The sequence below is a fragment of the Oncorhynchus nerka genome, linkage group LG13, assembly GCF_034236695.1.
Source record: "Oncorhynchus nerka isolate Pitt River linkage group LG13, Oner_Uvic_2.0, whole genome shotgun sequence".
NCBI classification, from domain to species: Eukaryota; Metazoa; Chordata; class Actinopteri; order Salmoniformes; family Salmonidae; genus Oncorhynchus; species Oncorhynchus nerka.
In genome coordinates, this window is record NC_088408.1 from 4763771 (window position 1) to 4774198 (window position 10428).

At 44.2% G+C, this 10428-nt stretch overlaps 1 pseudogene; it reads right to left on the reverse strand.

The window, feature by feature from the left end:
* Window positions 1–5906, reverse strand: part of LOC135574645 (AF4/FMR2 family member lilli-like) — a 20590-nt pseudogene extending 14684 nt beyond the window's left edge.
* Window positions 5907–10428: the final 4522 nt, after the last annotated feature.

The following is a 10428-nucleotide window of genomic DNA, read 5'->3' on the forward strand; positions in this document are numbered from 1 at the left end:
TATAGCTAATAGCTCTTTCTTACTTTCTTCTGCTCTTTCTGCTTCTAACAATACCTTTCTGCTGTCATTTCTTACTTTCTGTACTTCTTGCATGTATATGTTCTGCTTCTGTAACAACATGCTTTCTGTAGCTGTAGCTGTGCTGTAAACAACTATAGCTCTCTTGTTTCTTTCTTAGCTGCTCTTGCGCTCTTAACCGCTCTTCGCTTTCTTCTAACTGCCCAACATAACAACGCTGCTGTTAAGCTCTTGTAGCTGCTGCTGTAGCAACCTTGGCTGCTGTTGCTTTGTAGCTAATAATAATAATAAAGCAACATGCATAATAGCTGTAGCTGTATATGTAGCTAACAACAACAGTAATATTGCTCTTTCTTAAACTCATTCATCAATAGCTGTATCATATCTTTCTGCTTTCTTTCATAGCATCATCAACAACAGCAGCTGCTGCTCTGCATATGCATTCTTTGCATAACTGCTTTCTTAACAACAACGCGCCTCAGCAGCAGCTAACTGCCGCCTGCTGCGCCGCTGCTGTAGCTAACAACTGTTATACTTGCCATGCAATATTTCTGCTTTCTGCACTAACAAAGCTGCTTTCTTTGCTTTCTTTCAACAACAATAGCTTTCTTAAGCAACCTTAACTCAATAACAACAACTCAACATAGCATGTAGCTCAACTGTACATAACTCATTGCTGTCAAAGCATAACTAATAACATAACAACTCTTGCTTCACTCAATAACAATAACACTGCAGCTGTAACATCATAATATGCCTGCTTAACAACAACAACAACAGCATCATAACAATATAATATCACTCAACAATATCTATTAATAACTCTTTCAGCATCAGCTCTTTCTTCTTTCTTTAACAACAACAACAATCAACATTCATAACCGCTCTTCTTTTTCAGCATGCTCTGCTCTTCAACCTTGCTGCTTCATCTGCTGCCACTCTTTGTAACTCTGCTGCTCTTACTCGCCAGCTCAACTTTGATTCACCACTGCCATAACAACAATATAGCCGCTGCCAATACCATCGCCACTGCCACTCTGCCACTCACCATGCTGCTGCCACTCTCTTCTCTGCTCATCGTTTGGTTCTTAAACTAGCAACAACTTGCTTTCACTTTCTGCTCTTAGCACTGCTACTTTCTGCTTCTGCCATACCGCCACCGCTCTTAACTCACTCTTCGCGCTGCTATATGCCGCTGCTCTTGTAAATATACCGCTGCTGTACTTCAAACAACAACAACACTGTAACTGCTGCCGCTCTGTATGCTGCACCACTTTCTGTAACAACTATAACAGCACTTCTTCGCCTCTTCGCCTCTTTCTGCTTTCTGCTCTTCAATATGCAATAACAACACTTCAAATATAACCGCTCATGCCGCTCTGCTGCCGCTGCTATACCACTCTTTCTTACTTTCTGCCGCTCTTGTGCCTATGCACTCTTCTGCTTTCTGTACTTTCATAACAACAATAACACTCATGCTTCTTAGCTTCAACAACGCTCTTGCATAATAACAACCGCTCTTTCATATCTTCTGCACTGCTGTAACAACACTTCTGCTTCTGCTGCTCTTAGCTCTTTCTGCCTTCAACGCTTAGCTCTTTTCTTCACTGCTCACTGCTCTGCTGCTCTTTTCTTCTTGCTGTTCTGCTGTACTTTTTCTTTCTTGCATGCTCTTGCTGCTGCTGCTGCTCTGCTTGCTTCTTGCTTGCTGTTATGCTGTAATAACAGCAACAACGCAGCAATAACAACATGTGTAGCTAACATGCTGCGCTGCTGTAGCTGCTTGCTGCTGCTGCTGTGCTGCTGCTGCTAACGCTGCTGTAGCTGTAATAACTGTACCTTGCTCTTTTTATATCGCTGTGACGTATGCTGCTCTTTTCTACTCACCACTCGCTGTACTACTACCGCTGCCGCCACTGTACTACTGTTATCTTTCTTAGCAACAACTCTTCACTCTTTGTAACATATACTTTCGTAGCTCGCTCTTATAACAATATAATATGTAATAGCGGCTCTTGGCAAACAGCAACAATGGCTTGTGCTTCTGTTGACAGCAACAACTGTAGCCAAAGCTGTAGCCGTGTGGTAAATGCTGTTGCTGTTTCTTAATAACAGCATGTGCTCTGTGTGGCTGTAGTAACAACGGCGGCGGCTGTGGCTCGGCGTTGGCTCGGCAGCAGCAATGACGACAATATTTGGCTGTTGCAACAATGACAGTGACGTGACTCTTGTGTGCTTTCTTCATTGCAACAACAATAACCAATAGTAATAAGCAACTGTAACTCTTCAACAACTGCTGCAGCTCAACAATAGCTCTTTCGTAGCTCAACGCTCTTTAGCAGCTGTGGCTCTGTAGCTGTGTACTTTCAACTTGTGCTTTCTTTCTTGGCTCTATTCTTGCTGTGCTGCTGTTAGCTATTTAACAACTGTAAACAACAGCTGCAAATGTTCTTGCTCAACAACGACAACAACAACAACATCTTAGTAACATTGCACCAACGGCTCAACTCAATATGTGACAGCCTAAATAACAATAGCTGGCTAACTGTAACAAGCTGTGCTGTGGCTCAACCAACAATAGCTGTTGTAGCTCAGCAATAACCTTGCTTTCAATAGCTAACATGCTAACAGCTAATATCTTTCTTGCGCTCAATAATAACTGTAGCTGCTTCACTTTCTTAATAGCTCTTAAAGCTGTAATAACAACGCTGTAACTTTCATGTTCTTAGCTCTTAGCTCTTTCTTGCTCTTAATAATAGCTGTAATAATAGCTGTGGCTCTTTCAATATTTCTTCTTAAACAACATTGCACTGTAACTCTTTCAATAACAATAAAGCATCAACAGTAACAACAACGACAACCAGTATCAACAACAACAACCCAATAACGGCAGCTCAACAATAACATTGACAAAACGTCAATAACAACAACTGTGATAACATTAAAGCTCAGTAATATCGTAGCATCATATCGTTTTGTTAGCAACAACGTATTGGCTGTGACAACATTTAGCTCAATAATAATAACGACAACATTGGCGCAATAATATTGTGATAACAACTCATTGCATCAATAATAATCAGCTCTTAGCTGTTCTTGCTTTCTTGGCTGTTATTGTAACAACTGTAACAACAACGATAACATTGCGACTAATAATATTTGCTTAGCTGTACTTTCTTTCTTATATAACTCTTGTATGTAAATAACATATATGCTATGTATTTCTTTTTCTGCTTTCTTGTATCTGTATAGTAACAACAGCAACATGCTGTAAAATAACAGTAAACAACAACACTCTTGTTTTCATGCGCTTTCTTTCTTGCTTTCTTGCTTTCTTAACTCTTTCTTGCATCTTTCTTTTTCAACACTAACACTTTCTTAACAATAATAACAACTCTGCTTAACTGCATATTCTTTTCTTAAAAAACCATGCACTAACAACAAGCTAACAATAATACTTCAACTATATGCTGCTGCAACAACTCATGCCTGTAGCTGTACTTTCTTTCTTTTCGATATGCAACTTAACTCGTAAGCTCTTCTGCTTTCTTTCTTGCATCATCATTCTGCTTTCAACAACATAACGCTTTCTTAGCTCTTGCTTTCTTCTTCAGTAATAACTTTTCATAACAACCATGCTCTTGCTTTTCTTTCTTATTTCAACAACAACTGCTGCTGTAACAACAGTAACAGCACTGTGCATACTTTCTGCTTTCGTAACTGTAACAACAACAACATGTATTAAAACAACCGCAGCAGCTGTAGCATAACAACATCGTGTAATAACATGGCACAATAATATAACAGTAACTAATAACAACAACTTGCTTAACGCTGTAGCATTTCATAACAACAACTGCGCTCTTGCTCAATAACTGTGCTTTCTTTCTTGGCGCTGCTTGCTGCAGCTGTGCTGTTCTTGCTTCTTTGTGCTGCTCTTGCTTTCTTTCACTTAACAACAACAACACTGTTTCGCTCATAACTGCTCTTAGCCGCTCTTGCTCTTTCTTGGCTGCTCTTTGGAATTTTTCTGCGCTGTCGCGCTCTTTTCGCTCTTAACAGCAACAACACTTAACAATAACAACAACAACAATAACAGCACTAACTGTAGCTGTATACTGTAACTGTAGCTAACCATTGCCATTTAACAGCAATAACTTGGCTGTAACAACTGTTGCACTGTAGCAGCTCTTTCAACATGCTGTAGTAACAACAACAACAATAATAGCTCATGCTTTCTGCTTGTCTTCATATGTAGCTGTAACTGTAACAACAACAACATCGTAACTGCTGTAACTATTATATTAACTCTTAGCCAACAACAAAACAACGGCGGCAGCTTGTGAAACATTGCTTCTTGTGGCTCTTGCTCAATGGCAGCTATTGCTGTTTCGTGCTCGTTGTGTGTAATCATTGTGTAATAATATGCTTTGTGCTTTCTGCAACAATATACTTTAACAAAAGCTCTTGCAGCTCTTCATTCAATAGCTCTGCTTTCTTGCATAGCTTTCTGCCTCTTTCTTCATAACTCATCTTAGCTGCCATGTTCTTAACTCGCTCATGCTCTTTCTTGCATGCTTTTCTTAGCCTCACTGTAGCTGTTCTTTCAATAGTCTTTCTTTTCAGATGCTTTCTTAAACAACAAAGCACCTTCCTTTCTTTTTCTGCTTTCTTTCAATTCTTAGTAAACAATAGCTGTAACAGCCGCTCAACTGTAGCTGTAGCTCAACCAGCTCAGCTTCTTCTTGCTCTGTCAACAACAACTGCTTGCTTTCTGCTGTAGCTAACTGTATAACAGCAACAGCGCTCATTCTTAACAACCAACAACAACAACAACGGCTGTAATAACCTTTCTGCAACTCATTAACTCAACAATATGATTGTGTAGCATGTGCTGTAACCAATAACAACAGCAACTCTGGCTGTTTTCCTTGCTTTCAATATAATAACAACAACTTCAATAACAACGCTGTGCTGTACTTATCAACAGTAACAATAACTTCGTAAGCTCAACCGCTCGTAGCTTAACCAATGACGCTTCTTGCTGCTGTAACAACCGCTTTCTTATGTATGTGTAACAACGCTGTAGCTGTTGGCTGTGCTTGTCAGTAAACAACAACAATATCATATGCTTAATGTGGCGTAACAACTAGCTGTGTGGCTGTGCTGTGGCGCTCAACAGCGGCAGCAACAACCTTGTAGCTGCAGCTCGTTGTGCGATAGCAACAACCGACGACAACGCAACTGTGCTTTCTTGGCGTGTGCTTAGCTAACATGTATTAGCTGTTGTGCTGTTGCCAGCGCTCAGCAGCTGTAGCTCTTCATAGTACTAACAGCTGTGTAACAATAGCTGTATCGCTCATGCACTGTAGCTAATATAATAGCATGTATCAATAACCAGCTGTGCTGCCGCCGCTGTAACAACTCTGCTGCTCATTGCTCTTGCTTTCTGCATGTATACACTTTCGTCATCGCTCATTTTGTAACAACAACTCTTTCATGCTTTCTTTTTCTTTCTGCTCTGCTAACTCTTGCTTTCAATACTTTCTTAACATCATGAGTTAACCATGCTGGCTCATACGTAAAGTAACTGTATGTTTGTAGCTGCTTTCTTAGCTCTTTCTTTCGCATAACAACTGCCGCTCTTGCTGTAGCTGTTTTCTTTATGCTTTCTGCTGCTTTCTTAGCTGTTAACTGCCATGTATGCTCTTTGTAGCTGTAACTCTATATACTCTTGCTGCTGCTTTGCTCTTAGTCTGCTTGCTGCTTTCTGCTTTTTGCTGTACTTTCTTTGTACGCTAACTTTTTTCTTGCATTTCGCCGCTGTAGCCGCTGTGGTTTAACTGCAGCTGTAGCTCGTACTCGTACTCAACAACTGTGCATGCCATGTGCGCTGCTGTTTGTATCTGCTGCTTAACAACAACAACAACATAGCTGTATCTTTCTTGCATGTATGTGCTTGCTGTAAATCTTTTCAACGCTCAACACTGTGTGTGCGCTTCATGCATGTTGTAGCACATTTGCTTGCAACAACAACAATACTTGTAGTAAACAATAGCTCGCCATTCACAATAGCAACAACAGCAGCTGTTGCTCAACAATAACAACACTGTGGCTGCTTAAGCAATAACAATAGCATAACAACAACAACACTGTGCGCTCTGTGGCATCACTGCTTGTGTATGCTGTGCAACTGCTCAACATGGCTCTTGCTCTTGGCAAAAACGCTTGGATTGATTGTGCAACAACGCTCGTGGCAACATGTGGCTGTAGCAACTGTAACAACAGCAACAGCAGCAGCTGACAACAACTATTGCTTTCTGTAGCTCTTGTGCTTCTTTTTCGCCAGCTCTTGCAACTCAATAACTTGCTCAACGCAACAACTAGCCAACACTCAACAATAACAGCTGTAGCAACAACATTCTTAACAACAACAACTTTGCCAATGCCAACTGTTGAACAACTGTATGTAGCAGCCTTGTAACTCAACATATTGCTGTAGCTCTTCTTGCTGTATCTGCGTGTATGTATAATGTACTTCAACTTAACAACAACAACATGCTTTGTAATATTTCAACAGCTGTAACTCTTATACAACATAACAACAGCAACGCTCGTGGTTCTTAACTGTCAACAACAATAACTGTAACAACATACCAGCACTAATAATAGTATAACAGTAATAATAGCATAATGACAACAATACTCTTAATACCACTACTACCACTCACTACCACTACCACTACCACTACTACCACTACTACACTACCTCACCCACTACTACCACTACCACTACTACCACTACCACTACCACTACTACACCACCACTACCACCACTACCACTACTACCACAGGGCTCCGGGCAGCCGAGCGGAAATGGAGGAAAATCCCCGCCTCCCTGCGGACCTGGCATCCTTTCACTCCCTCCTCTCTACATTTTCCTCCTCTGTCTCTGCTGCTAAAGCCACTTTCTACCACTCTAAATTCCAAGCATCTGCCTCTAACCCTAGGAAGCTCTTTGCCACCTTCTCCTCCCTCTTGAATCCTCCTCCCCCTCCCCCTCCTCCCCTCTCTGCAGATGACACCTCACAACCATTTTGAAAAGAAGGTCGACGACATCCGATCCTCGTTTGCTAAGTCAAACGACACCGCTGGTTCTGCTCACACTGCCCTACCCTGTGCTCTGACCTCTTTCTCCCCTCTCTCTCCAGATGACATCTCGCGTCTTGTGACGGCCGGCCGCCCAACAACCTGCCCGCTTGACCCTATCCCCTCCTCTCTTCTCCAGACCATCTCCGGTGACCTTTCTCCCTTACCTCACCTCGCTCATCAACTCATCCCTGACCGCTGGCTACGTCCCTCCCGTCTTCAAGAGAGCGAGAGTTGCACCCCTTCTGAAAAACCTACACTCGATCCCTCCGATGTCAACAACTACAGACCAGTATCCCTTCTTTCTTTTCTCTCCAAAACTCTTGAACGTGCCGTCCTTGGCCAGCTCTCCCGCTATCTCTCTCAGAATGACCTTCTTGATCCAAATCAGTCAGGTTTCAAGACTAGTCATTCAACTGAGACTGCTCTTCTCTGTATCACGGAGGCGCTCCACTGCTAAAGCTAACTCTCTCTCCTCTGCTCTCATCCTTCTAGACCTATCGGCTGCCTTCGATACTGTGAACCATCAGATCCTCCTCTCCACCCTCTCCGAGTTGGGCATCTCCGGCGCGGCCCACTTGGATTGCGTCCCTACCTGACAGGTCGCTCCTACCAGGTGGCGTGGCGAGAATCCGTCTCCTCACCACGTGCTCTCACCACTGGTGTCCCCAGGGCTCTGTTCTAGGCCCTCTCCTATTCTCGCTATACACCAAGTCACTTGGCTCTGTCATAACCTCACATGGTCTCTCCTATCATTGCTATGCAGACGACACACAATTAATCTTCCTTTCCCCCTTCTGACGACCAGGTGGCGAATCGCATCTCTGCATGTCTGGCAGACATATCAGTGTGGATGACGGATCATCACCTCAAGCTGAACCTCGGCAAGACGGAGCTGCTCTTCCTCCCGGGAAGGACTGCCCGTTCCATGATCTCGCCATCACGGTTGACAACTCCATTGTGTCCTCGTCCCAGAGCGCTAAGAATCTTGGCGTGATCCTGGACAACACCCTGTCGTTCTCAAATAACATCAAGGCGGTGGCCCGTTCCTGTAGGTTCATGCTCTACAACATCCGCAGAGTACGACCCTGCCTCACACAGGAAGCGTCGCAGGTCCTAATCCAGGCACTTGTCATCTCCCGTCTGGATTACTGCAACTCGCTGTTGGCTGGGCTCCCTGCCTGTGCCATTAAACCCCTACAACTCATCCAGAGCGCCGCAGCCCGTCTGGTGTTCAACCTTCCCAAGTTCTCTCACGTCACCCGCTCCTCCGCTCTCTCCACTGGCTTCCAGTTGAAGCTCGCATCCGCTACAAGACCATGGTGCTTGCCTACGGAGCTGTGAGGGGAACGGCACCTCAGTACCTCCAGGCTCTGATCAGGCCCTACACCCAAACAAGGGCACTGCGTTCATCCACCTCTGCCCTGCTCGCCTCCCTACCACTGAGGAAGTACAGTTCCCGCTCAGCCCAGTCAAAACTGTTCGCTGCGCTGGCCCCCCAATGGTGGAACAAACTCCCTCACGACGCCAGGACAGCGGAGTCAATCACCACCTTCCGGAGACACCTGAAACCCCACCTCTTTAAGGAATACCTAGGATAGGATAAAGTAATCCTTCTCCCCCCCTTAAAAGACCTAGATGCACTATTGTAAAGTGGCTGTTCCACTGGATGTCATAAGGTGAAAGCACCAATTTGTAAGTCGCTCTGGATAAGAGCGTCTGCTAAATGACTTAAATGTAAATGTAAATGTACCACCACTACCACTACTACCACTACCACCACTACCACTACTACCACTACCACCACTACCACCACTACCACTACCACTACCACTACCACTACCACCACTACCACTACCACTACCACCACTACCACTACCACTACTACCACTACCACTACCACTACTACCACTACCACTACCACTACCACTACCACTACTACCACTACCACTACCACTACCACTACCACTACCACTACTACCACTACCACTACCACTACCACTACCACTACTACCACTACCACTACCACTACCACTACTACCACTACCACTACCACTACCACTACCACCTGTGTGAATCAGGCCTTCATGGTGGAATTGCTGCAAAGAAAACACTAGTAAAGGACACCAATAAGAAGAGACTTGCTTGGGCCAAGAAACACAAGTAATGGACATTAGACCGGTGGAAAGTTGTCCTTTGGTCTGGAGTCCATACTGGAGATGTCTTGTTCCAACGAAGACAGCTTCTCAGGGGGTATGCAAATTTGGTATAGAACAGACCTAACTCACTCCATTAAATTAATCAAAACAGGAACATTCTACATTTGGCAAGAAATTCAAAAGGAAATCATCCCAACAGAGAAAAATGTCCTCCTGTGTGCTACCTATATCCCCCCACTAGAATCCCCTATATCCCCCCACTAGAATCCCCTATATCCCCCCACTAGAATCCCTATATCCCCCACTAGAATCCCCCTATATCCCCCACTAGAATCCCCATACTTTAATGAAGACAGCTTCTCCATGCTACCTATATCCCCCCCACTAGAATCCCCATTCTTTAATGAAGATAGCTTCTCCATGCTACCTAAATCCCCCACTAGAACCCCTATATCCCCCACTAGAATCCCCTATATCCCCCACTAGAATCCCCATACTTTAATGAAGACAGCTTCTCCATGCTACCTAAATCCCCCCAGAACCCCTATATCCCCCCACTAGAATATCCCCCACTAGAATCCCCTATATCCCCCACTAGAATCCCCTATATCCCCCACTAGAATCCCTATATCCCCCACTAGAATCCCTATATCCCCCACTAGAATCCCCTATATCCCCCACTAGAATCCCTACATCCCCCACTAGAATCCCCTACACCCCCTAGAATCCCTATATCCCCCACTAGAATCCCTATATCCCCCACTAGAATCCCTACATCCCCCCACTAGAATCCCTATATCCCCCACTAGAATCCCTATATCCCCACTAGAATCCCTATATCCCCCACCAGAATCCCCTATATCCCCCACTAGAATCCCCTATATCCCCCACTAGAATCCCCTATATTCCCCCACTAGAATCCCCTATATCCCCCCCTAGAATCCCCATTCTTTAATGAAGACAGCTTCTCCATGCTACCTATATCCCCCACTAGAATCCCTATATCCCCCACTAGAATCCCTATATCCCCCCCACTAGAATCCCCTATATCCCCAGTAGAATCCCCTATATCCCCCACTAGAATCCCCTATATCCCCCACTA